The sequence below is a fragment of the Lactuca saligna genome, chromosome 8 (genome assembly GCF_052625555.1).
Source record: "Lactuca saligna cultivar CGN05327 chromosome 8, ASM5262555v1, whole genome shotgun sequence".
Lineage (NCBI taxonomy): Eukaryota > Viridiplantae > Streptophyta > Magnoliopsida > Asterales > Asteraceae > Lactuca > Lactuca saligna.
In genome coordinates, this window is record NC_136424.1 from 215,172,553 (window position 1) to 215,190,546 (window position 17,994).

At 33.0% G+C, this 17,994-nt stretch overlaps 1 protein-coding gene across 1 annotated transcript in view; it reads right to left on the reverse strand.

Moving 5' to 3' along the window:
• Nucleotides 1-4,295, reverse strand: part of LOC145008238 (cytochrome P450 CYP72A219-like) — a 28,350-nt gene extending 24,055 nt beyond the window's left edge. Inside the window, exon 1 of the mRNA XM_078966862.1 lies at nucleotides 3,969-4,295. The gene's annotated coding sequence lies outside the window, so the exon portion shown is untranslated. The remainder of the gene's footprint in view (nucleotides 1-3,968) is intronic.
• Nucleotides 4,296-17,994: the final 13,699 nt, after the last annotated feature.

The window sequence follows — 17,994 nt, forward strand, 5'->3', positions numbered from 1 at the left end:
ATGTTGAATGAATGATATGAAGTGGATTTTTCTTGATTATCGATGATGTTGATCTAATAACGTTGGGAGTATAATTAATCATAGATATTGAAGATCTAATCGTATCCAAACACAATTGAAGGTTGAATTAAAAGAACCAAAAACGAATTTTTGTTGTTAACTGTTGAATCGTATTGGTTATTAACGAAGATCGATGATTGATTAACACTGGATGATGTTGACGATGGTTTAATTGAAGAAATCTGGATGATCGTTGAAAGTTGGAGAAGAAATTTGGATGATGAACGATGAATGAGTTTTAACTGTAATCTAATTCTCTACAGATACGTATTTGAGTAGGAATGGCAATGGGGCGGGTCATGGTTTCCCAAACCCGCCCCGATATCTTTCGGGTATCTTATCGAGGTGCCCCGTTGGGTTTGGGTTCTCCCATTGGGTTTTGGGTATCTTATTGGGTTTACAATAATTCATAACGAAATCCTTATTCCGTTTAAGGGTACCCCGATGTCTTAAAAAAATACATGTTCTACTCTCCCTTTTAAATTAAAAATATGATGAATCACTTTAATAAAATTAACTCGACATTATACTAAAACTTATTTGGTTTAAGTTTAGTGTAATACGTCAAAACATAAAAAAAGATCATTCACACCGGATTGTTAATAAGTAAAAAGATTGTTCACAATAAGTATATATATAATCGGGGCGGGTCGGATCGGGGCGAGGATAACCCACTCCCTTCTCCGAACCCGATAAAAACCCGTTACCCGAACTTTCGATTTTTGAAATTGGTAATAATCGGAGAGGATCTCTCGTATCATTGATGGTTCGTATATTTGTACCATTGGTGTTGGGCCCATCCATATAAAAATATTCTTACCTATGCAATTAAGTCCAAATCAATCTGATCATTATAACACATTCAACTTTAAAAAATTAATAGGGATAATGACTTGAAAGAGTAACGAACTTTCGATTTTTGTCACATTTAGTCACTAAACTTTTTTTCGTTATCTATTTGCCATTGAACTATTGAAACTGTTCACATTTCACCCTTATGACCGGCTGTTGCCGGTTATAAGGGTAAAATGTGAACAGTTTCAATAGTTCAATGGCAAATAGATAACGAAAAAAAGTTTAGTGACTAAATATGAACAAAATCGAAAGTTCGTTTCCCTCTAAAAAGTTCAATGACCAAATGTGAACAAACTTTCTCTTATATTATGTTTTACCAAATTATTTATTTTTGTTAAATTGTAGCAACATTTATTGATGAAGAAATCTATGAAATAAAAAAAAACAAAAACAAAAACAAAACCCTGAAAATATATTTAAAAAAAACAAAAAACCAAAACCGAAATAAAAAACCAATGGTTTGACATTTTCTAAAATAAAAAATCAAAATTTCCAATCTGATTTTGGTTTTACAAAAAAATGAACCATTCTCACTGATATCAATTATGACCATTGGTTTGACATGCGAAATTTGTGACATCCCATGAATATGTATTTACAACATCGTTTGAACTCGTAATTCATAGTAAGGGGTTAGAGTATCATCGCATGAATACGTAGTTACAACATCGCCTGAAAATCGTAATTCATCACCTACAGGTTATGGGCCTGCTGGTGTTTCCACTAGGTTGTCTAGAATAGTTCGTGGTCGCCATCTATACTCTGGTAGATTACTACATCGCCACATTGTTGGTTAAGGTTATGGTATCTCCTTTCATCCTACATCACATATTCATCATCATCTATTTACCTAATTATAATCACCTTTCTATCATCACCTATCTCTCATCATTTTATTTCATCACATTGCTGGTTTAGGTTATGCTTCCTAACTTCAAACCCCAAGGTTTACTCTACTAAAGCTTCATATTCTCAGCTCTCTGGACCTAGAAGGGTCCAGATCTATCACACCAAAAAGCTCAAGATAGCTCTTCCTCTCACTCTACACACTCAAGCTCGCTAGGGTTCTCACTTATGGGAAAGGTAGTCGCAATTGAAGGCCATAAGTGCCTTTAAATATGGGTCGGGCCCAAAGATTTAGGGTTTTTGCCAACAGCGCGGACTCGTCGAGTCGCCTCACCGACTTGTCGAGTCCATTCATTAATCCGAGTCATCAGTCGCGACCTTACTCGACGAGTTGTGGCGTCAACTCGTCGAGTCTTTCTTCTTAACTCAAAAGAAAAATACTTAAATTATGATACCTGAAAATCCGGATGTTACATTTTGTTTTTTTATTTCATAGATTTCTTCATCAACAAATGTTGCTACAATTAAACAAAAATAAATAATTTTGCTAAAACATAATACAATAGGAAGTTTGTTCACATTTAGTCATTGAACTTTTTAGAGGGAAACGAACTTTCGATTTTGTTCACATTTAGTCACTAAACTTTTTTTCGTTATCTATTTGCCACTAAACTTTTGAAACTGTTCACATTTTACCCTTATGACCGGTAACAGTCGGTCATAAGGGTAAAATGTGAACAGTTTCAATAGTTCAATGACAAATAGATAACGAAAAAAAGTTTGTTGACTAAATGTGACAAAAGTCGAAAGTTCGTTACCCTTTCAAGTCATTATCCCAAATTAATACGACTTATGTAAAAGAGACGATTGTACTCCAGTTATATTATAAGCATATCAAATTGAGTTTTATTTATATATATATATATATATATATATATATATATATATATATATATATATATATATATATATATATATATATATATATATATATATATATATATATATATTATGCAACCATATCTCAATTAAAGATCAAGATATGCAATACATCTATATTTATCAATAACCGGTTAAAATATGAGTAAAAACTAAAACATTGCGTTAGAATCATAAAACATTATTGCAATGGAAACATTTAAGTGTGTGTTTTTTTTTTAAATTGAAAATTAATTTATTTCTAATTATAACATATGTATAGTTGATGTAAACATTTAAGCGGCACATCTACTTTAATAAATGAAAGTTTTTTTTGTCAATTGTCATACTCTTTATCAATTTGTCAAATGTTATGTTGTGGTTATTTTGAATTAATTTTTTTTTCTACATATCATTTTATGAGTTTTTCTATTTTAATAAATTTCATATAATACTTTAATGTAATAATTACAATAAATGTAGTTATAAATAAATATTAATATTTAATAAATAAATATTTTTTTGTCACATGTCACACTCTCATTCAATTTGTCAAGTCTCTCGCATAAATTAAAAAAATTGATAAATATATATATATATATATATATATATATATATATATATATATATATATATATATATATATATATATATATATATATATATATATATTAACTAAGGGTGAAACAATGTTGCATAATAGGAGGTGAGGAGTGTGAATACAATATAATATATATTTTACTTTGAAAACAAAATATTTTTATACATTAATGTAAAAGTCAACTCTCTCGCATAAATTAAAAAAATTGATAAATAATATTATTAGGTAAACAAACATTTTTAATGCTTTTAATGGCATAATAAAGTGAACTCGTTGAGTACTCAATTATTTTCGACACATTTATACATTAAAAAATTCATAGAATCGTTTGATGGAAAAACAATTCATAAAAATAAATAAATAAATAAATAAAAACTTTTGATTTTTACACGTTTCTTAAAGCTCATTGAATTGTTTTATTCAAAAACTTTTTCGTTGATATTTTACACTTTATTTTTTTCTAAATATATCTAAACTTAAAATTTAGTTACATGATGTGCAAATTTAGAATTCTTATCCATAAACGACAAGCTAAATGTTAAGATCGAATACGTGAAATTTTATAACGAATCATAACAATTTAGAATCTATTGTCAACAATATCTTAAAATAAACAGTATTATTTACTACGATATTGATCCAAAATTTTAAATAAACCAATAGTAAAGGTTATGAGTTAAGTAAATACCGTAAGTACTCAGGGATTTATAGAAGAATGGTGAGACACGAGGAGTGATATCATGAGTTAGACTCATCGGTTTCAGTTTGGCTTCACTTGTCATGTGCACCAAATCTTTTAAGTCTCCGTAGATGAATTTGTAAGAACTACCGTTGAAGCCTTGGTCTCTAAGAAGCTTTTCTTTCTTCTTCGGTTCAAACCACAACCAATTTGAAAGTCTCCATACAAAGAACATAGAGATTGATGCTACTCCAAGAATGCATACTGCATTTAACTCCATTAATGGTGGATCTGAAACTTGTGGTGGTAAAGTCAAAGAATGGAGGACGATATGTATAGATCGATTATATATACATTTCACCACCTTATATTTTGGCTGGTCGACCGTATTGCTACTTGTGTTTCTATTGTCTTCGTGGCAAGTCCTTGACAAAATAGCACTAAGTACTAACACAATTATATTTCTAAATTGTAACCAAATTAGTTATTCACTTATTTGTATATTATTTATTCGGATCAAATGTGTACTTGTTAAATAAAAAACTATATTTAGTTTAAGTTTTTATAGAAATTAGAGATATTAAGATTAAGTTTTATATTTATGATTAATAAATATCAAATTAATATAATATATAATATTATAATGAATAATTATCATATCCAGATCATACTTATTTATATTCTATAAAATAAATTTGAATAAATATGGAGGTTGAACGTATTAAAAATAACATGAAAATTTATTGCATTTTGATGTAAATGAATATTATAATACTAAATTAAGTGTTATACTATCTATTTATACCAAAATGATTTTTAGTGTACAAAATCAAGAGGGGCTGGAGATGATTCTACACCGTAAGCATTTAAAAACCATTGACTTTTCAAAAAAAAAAAGTCAATAAGTTGAAACTTATTGAAAAAAAATCAATAAGTTAACATCAACTTTTTAATATAAAAGATGATTATTTTTTGGAAGAGCTAAGAAATTTTGGTTTTTCCAAAAAATCAACTAGTTTTTTTCTTATTTTTAACTTGCATATTAGCTAAGAAAATTACCTACAAAAAGTTATGTCAGTAATTACTTACAGAATACCAATGGAACACCGACAAAAATCAGAGCCCTAATTCGGCGACGAATTTTGTGTTGGAATACTGAAAAATGTTTATAAATTACAAAAAGATAATGCTATCAACTGTTGTGTGTGAAGCCATTTATTGGGTTGGTCAAGAATAAAGATAGTATCAGAGAACAGGAAGCCAAAATTTAAGGGTCATATATGTTTTTATGTTTGGTGAACAACCATATTGATGACATGCTTTACGGTTCTCTTTTTTTCTTTTTTGTTCTTTGACCGGTTAGCATCTTCAATCTCTATATATACGATACTACTCTATATTTTGTAAGTGTGAGACACAAAAGAAATAAAACTCCTAGTTACCTGCGTGTGGATGTAGGTCGCGAGACTGAACCACCTTAAATTCTTGAGTTCCTCTTTGTTACAACTTAAGGAGAGTTATGTTCGTATGTTAACTGTCTAACCATAACAACTGGTATCAGACCTCTAGCTCTCGATTGACAAATACGAACAGAGAAGGTGAAGGAGCTTACCTGTTGGAAGAAATCACGACTAGTTTGGTCGCCATGAACACCAGCTCCATCTGAGCCAACCGTCTCTCACTAGGGCTCTCTCAACCAGCCAACAACACACCTCAACAGCCATTCTAGGGCTATCTCAGCCTCGTTCTCACCTGGACAGAGTGACCAAACCGCCGATTCACCGAAAACGCAACCCACCGGAGGCAAAAACCTGGATCGATCGTTCTTTTTTTGGGGGAGGTGATCACAAATTTGTTTTCTTTACAAATCTATCGCTATTTAACAAGTGAAATAGAAAAATCTTGTCTCTATTTTTTTTTTTTTTTTTTGCTTCCGCTAGTATAATCGCCATTTAGCAGTACGAACCTGTTAGTAGCAATTTGGTAATTTGTTTGGTAAAATGGCAGAGGATAGTAAGATAAAGATTGGAAAATTTGATGGTAGTGATTATGGGTTTTGGAAAATGCAAATTGACGATGAAGAATGGAAGTTGTTGGACAGACAAGCCTTGGGTGTGGTTAGGATTTCTTTGGCAAAAAGCATTGCGTATAACATTGTCAATGAAACAACCACGTACAGTGTATTGAAAGATTTGTCCAACATGTATGAGAAACCATCTGCTTCAAACAAGGTGGTTCTCATCCAACAATTGGTTAACATCAAGATGAAGGAAGGTATGCCGCTTACCACTCACATAAACGAGTTCAACTCGATTATCTCTCGTTTAACCTCTGTTGAAATAAAGTTTGAAGATGAAGTACAAGCTCTTCTTCTTTTATCATCCTTGCCTGATAGTTGGTCAGGCACAATCACAGTTGTTAGTAGTGCATCTGGTACTACTAAGCTAACGATTGATAGCATTCGTGACTTGATTTTAAATGAATACATTAGAAGAAGAAGTAATGGAGAATCTTCCAGTTCTAGTTCTCTGTTAAATATAGAAAGTAGAGGAAGAAGGAACGATAGAGGACAAAATCGAGGCAGGTCAAAATCTCAAAAAAAGGGGGCAATCCAAGAACCGAAAGGATATTGAATGTTGGAACTACAAAGAAAAAGGTCACTTTAGAAACCAATGCCCAAAACCTCAAGCTGCAAAGAAAGAAGTAAACAATGTATCTTCTGAAGAATCAGGAGATTCTCTCATATGCTGTGTTGAGAATTCAGTGGAATCCTGGATCATGGATTTGGGTGCTTCTTTCCATGCCGTCTCATGCCCAGATATGGTTAAGAATCTACAAACAAATAATCTTGGAAAAGTTCGTTTAGCTGATGATCAAGTACTTAATATTACAGGTATTGGAGACGTAGATTTGAAGACCTCCACAGGAACCACCTGCACATTGAAAGATGTTAAGGTTATCCCAAACTTGAGAAGAAAGTTGATTTCAGTTGGTAAGTTGGATGATGAAGGGCTTAATGTTCATTTTAGGGGTGGACAATGGAAAGTGATCAAATGCAACTTGGTGATTGCCAAATGAAAGAAGAAAGGCACTCTATACATGGTAGAGATACCCGGTGATGGTGTTAATGTTGTAACCACCAATCCAAGTCCATCTAATTTATGGCACTAACGACTCGGACACATGAGCGATAAGGGACTAAAGATGTTGGCTCGGAAAGGGAAGTTTCCAGACTTCAAGAAAGTTGAAACTGAATTTTGTGAATCTTGTGTTCTTGGGAAACAGAAGTGGGTTACTTTTGTAAAGACGGGGAAGACACCGAAAGCCCAAAAGTTTGATCTTGTTTACTCGGATGTATTCGGACCAACATCAGTTTCATCTCTAGGAGGTAAAAACTACTATGTGACCTTCATCGATGATTCAACACACAAGGTATGGGTCTATTTTCTTAAAAATAAATCTGATTTATTTGATACTTTAAAGATATGGAAATCTGTTATTGAAAATGAAACTAATTTGAAGGTAAAGTGTCTGAAGTCTAATAATGGTGGTGAATACATAAGCAAGGAGTTTGTTTACTATTGTGCCAATCAAGGGATAAAGATGATCAAGACGGTCCCAGGAACCCCTCAACAGAATGGTATAGCAGAGAGAATGAATAGAACTCTAAATGAAAGGGCTAGAAGCATGAATTTGAATGCTGGTATACCCAAAGACATTTTGGGCCGATGCAGTTAACACTGCATCCTACTTGATCAACCGTTCATCGTGTGTTCCGTTGGATTTTAAATTACCAGAAGAAATGTGGCAAGGGAAGGAAGTAAGTCTCAAACATCTGAAAGTTTTTGGTTGTAGTGCTTACAGTTTGTTAAAAGATGGTGACAGTGATAAGCTTGATTCAAAGATCAAAAAGTGTACATTCATTGGTTACGGGTCAGATGAAATGGGTTACAGGCTTTGGGATAGTGAAACCAGAAAGTTAATCTGAAGCAAAAATGTCACCTTTAACAAAACTGAGTTATACAAAGATAGAAGCAACAAAAATACAGAAGTTAAGAAAGAATATGTTGAGTTTGAAGGTGATGAAAAGAAGAAAAAAGATACAGTCGAAATCCCTAATTTTGGGGATGATTCAACTTACAGTAGGAGCTCAAGGGATAATTCAAGTAATGACTCTGAAGATGAAGAAATCAGTCCTCCAACTCTAGCATCCCCACACACACCTCAAGATCAACCAAGAAGATCTTCCAGAGTCACCAGGCCACCAGAAAGATACTCACCATCTGTCAACTACATTCTCTTGATAGAAAATGGTGAACCCGAGTGTTATTTTAAAGCTATGGGGTTGAAAGACTCATTGCAGTTGGAGCTTGCAATGAAAGATGAAATGAAGTCGCTAGAGGAAATCAAGACATGGCTTCTAACAAAGCTTCCATTTGGGAAGAAGGCTCTGCAGAATAAATGGGTTTTCAGTGTCAAGGATGAACATGATGGTACTAAACGGTACAAAGATATATTAGTAGTCAAGGGGTTTCAACAGAAAGAGGGAATTCATTTCAATGAAATTTTCTCTCTAGTGGTGAAGATGACTACCATCCGACTTGTTCTCAGTATTGTAGCAACAGAAGGCTTGCATCTAGAGCAGTTATATGTCAAGACAACTTTTCTACATGGTGACCTAGATGAAGACATTTACATGACACAACCAGAGGGTTTTAAGGCTAAAGGCAAAGAAAACTTGGTGTGTAAACTGAAGAAGAGTTTGTATGGTCTGAAACAAGCACCTAGACAATGGTACTTAAAGTTTGATAACTTTATGGGTAGGATTGGTTACAAAAGATGTAACAATGACCATTGTTGTTACATCAAGAAGTTTAAGGGTTCTTATATCATTCTACTACTCTATGTGGATGATATGTTGATTGCCGGCTCAGACATGTCAGAGATCAAGAAGTTAAAGAGGCAAATGTCTGAAGAGTTCGAAATGAAAGACATAGGAGCTGCAAACCAATTACTCGGGATGAGTATTCTAAGAAACAAAGATGGTTCTTTGACACTATCTCAAGAGAAATACATTGGGAAAGTGTTATAGAAATTCAGCCTTCAAAATGCCAAGATCCGAAGCACACCTTTGGGAAGTCACTTTAAGCTTTCAAAAGTCCAATCACCTAAATCAGATAAAGACAAGAAGGAAATGGTTAAAGTTCCTTATGCATCTGTAATTGGTAGCCTCATGTATGCAATGGTATGCACGAGACTAGACATAGCTTCGTGTTGTAGGGGTTGTTAGTCGTTTTATGTCAAATCCAGGAAAAGAACATTGGGAAGCAGTTAAATGGCTGTTAAGATACTTAAAGGGAACTTCAAATATGGCATTGCATTTTAAGGGTAAAGAAGTCATTCTAAGGGGTTATGTAGATGCAGACCTTGGTGGTTGTAAAGACTCATACAAAAGCACCACATGGTATGTCTTCATAGTGGGAGGCACTGTAGTGAGTTGGATGTCTAAACTCCAGAAAAGTGTTGCTCTTTCAACCACAGAAGCAGAGTATATGGAAGTTGCTGAAGCAAGCAAAGAGCTTATTTGGTTGAAGAACTTTCTGGAAGAGCTTGGCAAGGAACAAGTTGATTGTGTACTGTTTTGTGAGAATCAAAGTGCAATAGACCTTTGTAGAGTCTATGTATTGTAAAATTTGAAGTAGTTGTTTCTTTTTGAGTTTCGCATATTAGTTATTCTACTGAGTCACAGTTTTATGCGAAGCATATTGTAATAGACTTAGTATATTTTTTGTACACTCAGGTCTCCTATAAATAGGGACTGAGGATAGAAGTAGAAAGGACTGTTTGAACTTGAGTATTCTTTCTGCTTAAAGCATTGTAATAAGTCTTCATCAATACAAGATCTGATTAATATTTACTCATTGTGTTCTTACTTTTCAATCATTCAATCATAATTGCTTTCATAATCTCGATAACAATTCTCTTCAATTGGTATCAGAGCAGGATTCAAACTGCATCAATCTGATTTTCATGTTAGAATCATTTGTTTTTTAGTAGTAACTTTACTCAAAATTTTCCGTGTATTTTGGTTCTGAAAATCACTTTTGATCTTCAGATTTGAATCGATTCTGCCTTTGGATTGTTTAGTCGAGTGATCGATTAGCAATTTGTGATCATTTTTTTTGATCAATTCTCAAATTCATCAAGTTTTTTCATCAATTTTCGTGTTCATCAATGGCGAACTTCAACATGAATACAACGACGTCTTTCTCTCAGTTGCTTGGTTCTTCAACCAAAATTCCGATGTTAATCCCTGAATACTATGATTAATGGGCTGACAGAATGGAGGATTACTTAAATGGAATTGATGAAGAACTTTGGAATTGTATCAATGAAACAGTTCAAGCTCCTGCTAATGTTCAATCAATTGGACCGTCTACTACTTTTGCTGAAGTTGCTGAACAACAAAACCGTCTGAAAAAGAATGAAAAGAGGTGCATGAGGGAACTAAGAGGTGCTCTACCTCCTGTGGTTAACAATTACATCCGTAGTTGTAAAACAGCCAAGGAGATCTGGAGCACTTTGAAAGAGAAGTATCAAGGTAGTGAAAAAACAAAGATCAACTCTGTGAAGCAATGTCTTGTTGATCTAAAGGAATTCAGACAAAAGGATGCTGAAACTCTTGAAAGTTACTATGATCCTCTGAATGAGCTTGTGTATCGCTGCAATAGGTATGGAATCAATAGGACTCTCATGGAGTCAATTTAACATTCATCATGGGCCTTCGCAAGGAATGGCAAAGTGTGAGTATGATGATAAAGAATCAACAAAGCTTTGATACAACCAGCCTGAATGATCTCAACAATCAGCTGAAAACACATGAAAGTGAAGTCTCAGAAATGTATGAAGAAACAAAAAAAAGTATAGAAGGTCCTTTGACTCTTGTTTCAAAGGTATCTAAAGTTGATACTAATGAAACAGATGGTTCAGAAAATGAAGGTTTCTTAATGAACTCTGATGATGAAGCTGTAGCATTCTACTCAAACAACAACATAAGAAATTTTTCAAAAAGCCTTTTAATCCAAAAGGAAAGGCAAATGATGCGAAGAGTGGAGTTGCTAAAGCTAGAGGTGAGGAAAAGAAGAAAATGGAAAAAGTAGATGAAAAGCAAATAGATGCAAAAGATGTGAAGAAACTGAAAGGTGATTATGGAATCTATTTTCACTACTGCAATGGTGTGAATCACTTCGCAGCAGATTGCATGTTGCAAAAGAAAAAGAACAAAGTGAAAGATGAAGCTTACTATTCCGAAAAGCTCGAAGAAGTGCGTGCGAAGGTGAAAGGAATGTCACTGGTTGCAAAGGGTGAATCTGATGAGGAAGAAAGTGGAACATATTAGATCTGGTCTTCAGGATCTGATGATGAAGAAATGAGGCATCCAACTCATGGAGCAATGTTCACAAACTTTGAAGATGATTGCGAGGAGATTGTTTCAGGTCGGTGCTTCGTATCCAAGTCCACAAACAAATCACCAATGACTACCAAGGTACGTGCTATTCTTGAATCTTTTAATATTCGTTTATCTGCTTATGATGCTGAAATTTCTTCTTTCGATGATACTGTTGCGTATTTTGATTCTATTATTGTGTCTGTTAGTAATGAAGCTCAAAATTTAAATATGCAACTAGTTGAGACACGAAGAGAGTTAGAAATAAAACGAAGCAGAGTAGACAAACTTGAAATGCAAATCAAAAATGTAAATTGTGATAGGGACAATCTTGGAAATGAAGTTAGGTTGTTACTAGCACAAAGAAACATATATTGTAACTCTGCTAAGCGTTTGTATGAAAAATTAACTACTTTACATCATTCATCTGACATTAGCAAAGAACAACATCGGAAACTTTTACCTTTTCTTGAATATGATCGTGAAAAAGTTGATGTTGTGTCTTATGATTGCGAAAACACAATTGCTCAATTTGACAAAATACCTGATGATAGATTTGCATATGGTATTGTCAAAATTGATGAATACTTGAATGTTGATGAGTTGGTTAGTATTGTCAATGAAAGTTTGACAAAGAATGAACAAGTGAAAATTTTAAAGAAAACTGAAATCTCAACTCTTGATTCTCAACTCAATTATGCTGATGTCGATGACAATTTAGATAATGTGAGTGAAATCAGTGAGATTGAAGAGGAAGAAGAGGTTGATTGTTCACAATTGTCAATCATTAATATCACATCTAAGATCAAAGGTAAACAAATTATAGTTGATTCGATAGTAAAAAATGACATTGAAAAACCCTCTACTTTGCAACATTGTAATTTTGATAATGTGGAAGTTGAAAGCTGGAAATCTGATGACTCTGATGAAAACAAAGAAGATGTGAAGGATTCACACGAAATACCTCCACAAGTTGTGATTGAACAAGTATTTGGTGATACAAAAGAATTTGACAAAATTCTAAGTGACAAAGGTGCACATTATTTGGAAACTAACACTGTGGTTTATCCAAATTTTATATGCACAGATAACACAATTTTTCCAAATCAAGTATTTCTCATTACTGGGAATACTGAGAAAATTAATCCTGAATTCAACAAAATTGTTGAAAATGATAATCAAAGGTCAACTACTGAAGGTTTCTTCGCAAATCAAAATACTGTAGAAAACAATTTAACTCAAAATTCTTATGTTTATCGAAATAAAAAATCATCACAAAAATGGGTGGTTAAAAAGGAAAAACCAAACAAAGTTTTTGAGAATGTTTCAAAACCAAAGATTGAAGTGAAATTAAATTCTTATGAATTTAAATTGATGGTTGGAAATTATTCAACAGAAAATAATGTTTCAAAAAGAAAAGCAAGAAAAGAAATTTTTTGGCAAGTTGTGTCCAATGACAAATCAAAAGTTGAAAAAGAACATATTTCAAAGTCAAAATCATCAAAATTTCAAAGAATGGATAAACAAAAAGATACAAGTTTTCACAAACCAATATATTCTGTTGACGAAATTCCAATGACAAATAATGATAAATTTGTTCGCAAATATGACAACAATCGAAAATTTGAGACTTCGCAAAAATTTGTGAACCATCAAAAGTTTCATAATGTTGACAAATTCACGAATAATTCATCAACTTTGAATGTCACCAATCAAACCAAAATGAAATTTACACCTAAACAACCAAATTTTACAAATCCTTCAATTTCAAAACCGACCAAAGTTTCGTATACAAAAGGAAAATCTGATGTATGTATGATCAATCGTTGGCTTGAAGGGAAAGGAAGACAATATCAAAATGGAAATTTTTCATAGAAACAAATAAAGAATGCATTTGACAAGTTCGCAAATCACTCTTCCAATGCTAGTTCATCATCTTATAATTTGCAAGTTCCAGTACAAAAATAGAAACCAATTATCAAAGTTACAAATGTTGTAACAAATGAGATGAAACTCAATGAAAATTCAAAGCTGTCGAATGACTATATTTCAATATCTTGATCTGATGATGTTGATATAATTGACAGTGTAACAAACAAAGTGAAATCATGGTTTTTAAATTCAAAGCATTTTTTCAAAACTACTAATATAGGACCCAATAAGTCTTGGGTTCCTAATTTTTTTTCAATAAATGCAGGTGATGTGTGACGAGCAATATGATACAAAACGGTATATTAATAGTGGTTGCTCTTGTCACATGACTGGAAGGAAGGAAAACTTGCGAGATTATAGAAGCTTAGAAAATGCTGGAGTAGTCAAATTTGGAAATAATCACAAGTGTCAAGTGAGAGGTTATGGAAAAGTCACGAATGGACAATTCACTGTTAACAGGGTTGCTTATGTTGAAGGTCTTCAACATAACTTGATTAGTGTTTCGCAACTTGTTGTGGGTACTGGAAATCAAGTTATGTTTAATGAAGAAGGAAGTATCATTTCAAATGTGAAAACAAATGAAGTACTTCTCAAATCCAAAAGATATGGTGATATGTTTACACTGGATATCAAACCAATCGTGGGCAAACCTGTTGTTTGTTTACTATCAAAGGCATCTAATGATATTAGCTGACTTTGGCATCGAAGATTGTCTCATTTGAATTTTTGCAACATTAACAAACTTGTCACTGAAGATTTAGTTAGAGGTTTACCTATACTAAAATTTGACAATGATACTTTATGTGCAGCTTGCGAACAAGGAAAACAACATAGAAAAGGTCATCCAATTGTGATAGATTCAAAAATCGTTGAACCATTGCAACTTCTCCACATTGACTTATGTGGACCGTCGACTATTGCTACAATCAATAAAAAGCGGTACATTTTAGTTATTGTTGATGATTTTTCTAGATTCACATGGGTATTTTTTCTCAGGTTAAAATCTGAAGTTGCTCAAACAATGATTGATTTTATCAAAAAGATTGAGATTAGCCTTAAAAAGAATGTTCGCAAAGTTAAAAGTGATAATGGTTCTGAGTTTAAAAATAAAAAATTGGACTCTTTTCTCACAGACAAAGGTATTTCGCATAATTTCTCTTCACCATATAATCCACAATAGGATGGTGTTGTTGAAAGAAGAAATAGGTCTTTATGGGAAGCAACCAGAACCATGTTGACATATGCGAACTTACCTCAATATCTTTTGGCTGAAGCAATATCTACTACTTGTTTTACTCAGAATCGGTCATTCATTCATCGCAGATTCAATGTCACTCCATATGAAATACTCAACAATCAAAAACCTAATGTCAAATTTTTTCATGTTTTTGGTTGCAGGTGTTTTATATGAATCTAAAAGACAATATGAACAAGTTTCAAACTAAAGCTGATGAAGGCATATTCTTAGGATATTCGCAAAATTCGGTTGCATACAAGGTGTTAAACAAGCGAACAAGAAAAGTTGAAGAAACTTTCAACTTAACTTTTGATGACTACCATCTTAAACAAACGAATAGTAAATTTGAACATAAATCAATTCTTGTTAATTCAGATATTAACATTGATAATTCCGAAATAAATGATTTTGATTATGACTTAATTTTTGGAACTCCTGACAGGGCAATTGATGCAGAAATGAATGCTCCTGATAATCAAACATCAGAATCTTCAAAACATAATGATGATTCAACAATCACTACAACGTCGATAACTTGCGAAAGTGTGCCTGGAGTTGATATGGTAGAGCAAACTTTCGAGGGGGAGAAAGAAAATATGAATCATCAAGTTGAGGGGGAGCATTCGCCAAAATTATCAGGAATATCATTTAGAAGGGGAGCATCAAGATGAAAGTCAAGTTTAGGGGGAGCATGATGAAACAGAGACAATTAATCTTGATGAAAATGATGAGTTTCATGAATTACATGATAATTTTTCTGTTGCAAGATGTGAAAATGAAGATATGTATGAAGATGCACCATTGGAATTTAATCCTGATTTTCCACCACTTAAGAAATGGACAAGAAATCATCCCAAAGAACAGGTAATTGGAAATCCACAAGATGGTGTGTTGACAAGAGCTCAAATTCGTGCGAAAAATGAGGTACTAAATGCGAACCAAGAATTGTGTATGTTTAATGTTTTTATTTCGAAAATAGAGCCAAAGATAGTTAAGAATGCTATGGAACACTCAGATTGGGTTGTTGCTATGTAATCTGAACTGGCTGAATTTGAACGAAACAAGGTTTGGAGATTAATTCCTAAACCTTCTGATGTTTCAATTGTCGGATTAAAATGGATCTTTAAAAATAAAACCAACAAAGATGGCAATATTATTCGAAATAAAGCTAGACTAGTGGTTAAAGAATATTCGCAACAAGAAGGAATAGACTATGAAGAAACATTTGCTCCTGTCACAAGACTCGAAGCAGTTCGCATATTTTTAGCTTATGCAGCTCACAAAGACTTTGACGTTTTTCAAATGGATGTTAAATGCGCATTCTTAAATGGAGAACTTGAAGAAACAGTGTATGTTGAACAACCACCTGGATTTATAAATGAGGAACATCCTGATCATGTCTACATTCTTGACAAAGCAGTTTATGGGTTAAAATAAGCACCAAGAGCCTGGTATGCAACACTTACAAATTTCTTGAAACAATCTAAATTTAAACAAGGATCAGTTGACCCCACATTATTTCGCAAGAAAGTTGGAAATCATCTCATACTTGTTCAAATTTATGTTGATGATATTATTTTTGGCTCAACTGACCCAGCATTGTCACTTGAATTTGAAAATCTAATGAAAAGTCAATTTGAAATGAGTATGATGGGAAAAATCAATAATTTTCTTGGTTTGAATATAAGACAGAACAGGGATGGAATTTTAATCAATCAAGAAAAATACAAAAAGAACTTGCTTGAAAAGTTTGGAATAACCAACAACACGAAGTTGCGAGTACCAATGACAGTGGGAACAAGACTAACTCCTTCATTAGATACTCCTGCTGTGGATTTAACTCTTTATCGAAGCATGATAGGGTCTTTATTGTACTTAACTGCAAGTAGACCTGATATTATGTTTTCGGTATGTAATGGTGCTAGATATCAAGCTAATCCCAGGGAACCTCATTTAACTGCAGTGAAAAATATTTTTCGCTATCTTAAAGGAACAATTTCTTTAGGACTTTGGTATCCTGCAAAATCGGGATTTTTCATTCAAGCTTTTTTAGACTCTGATCTAGGAGAATGTACTTTAGATAGGAAAAGTACAAGTGGTGGATGTCAACTGTTGGATGGAAATTTGGTGAGTTGGCAATCAAAGAAGCAAACATGTGTTGCTATATCAACTGCTGAGGCTGAATATATTGCAGGTGCTGCTTGCACTTCACAAATCATTTAGATTCAGAGTCAACTTCGTGATTATGCTATTAATATGAAAAAGATTCCTTTGTATTGTGATTCTCAAAGTGCAATTCTCATTTGTCATAATCCAGTACAACACTCAAAGACAAAACATATATCTCTTCGATATCATTTTATCAAAGATCATGTGGAAGATGGGAATATTGAAATTCATTTTGTTAAAACCACTGAACAACTTGCTGATATTTTTACTAAACCTCTTGATGAAAAATCATTTGTAAGAATTTTAGTAGGTTTGGGAATGATTGATGTGAATTCAGTTTCAAAATCAATAATTCAAGGATGAAAGGTCCGGTCAGAAGCTCTAAGTCGGAATTATCAAGAATTTACTGTTCATTCAGAGGCTTCGCATCCACATTTCTTTGCATCCGCACATATAAAAACTAAGGTTAGGTTTACTTTTAATTCATTTTCATTTTCGAAAAATAGAAAAACTTGAAAAATCAAAAATATTTTCTTTTGTTTAGTTTTTGTTTATATATATATATATATATATATATATATATATATATATATATATATATATATATATATATATATATATATATTTCTTTGTTAACCTTGTTCTTTAAGGATTGTGTGTTTTTAGTTAGTCCAGTGCTTAATGCGAAGAGGTCATGCTTGTATGTTTCTATGGGAAGGTACTATTTCTTTCAACTTTGTACTAGTTAGGATGTCCCTAGAAGCATGCTGCAGCATGTTGTCTCAAGCCTCATATGACTTTATGTGTATGAAAGGAAAGCCTTAATGAAATTATCACATGAAAATTTCTTCCCAATAAGGCTTATATTCGCATTAGTCAAAAGAGCTACCTTACTCTTCTCAAATGAGTTAAGAGTTTTCTGTTTGGTCCACACATAACAGAGGTACATTCGGTCTTATAACCAATCTTTTTCATCATAAAATTCTTTACACAAATCACACAGAAGACGTATGTCCGAGAGGTCTCTAATCAAACCCATCGAGACTTAGATATACAAATATTCTGTGTTAAGGATCCGACATCATGAGACCACGATGAAAGTGAAACCCAAAATTCTAAACTTTGGGGAATTGACTGGTAAAATTTTTCCAGATATTAATGAAACTTTTGTTTCAGTACCAAACTTTCGAAACTCCAAATCATATTCAATTCGCATGAGTGATCTTGATCAAACATTCGCAACCCATGAT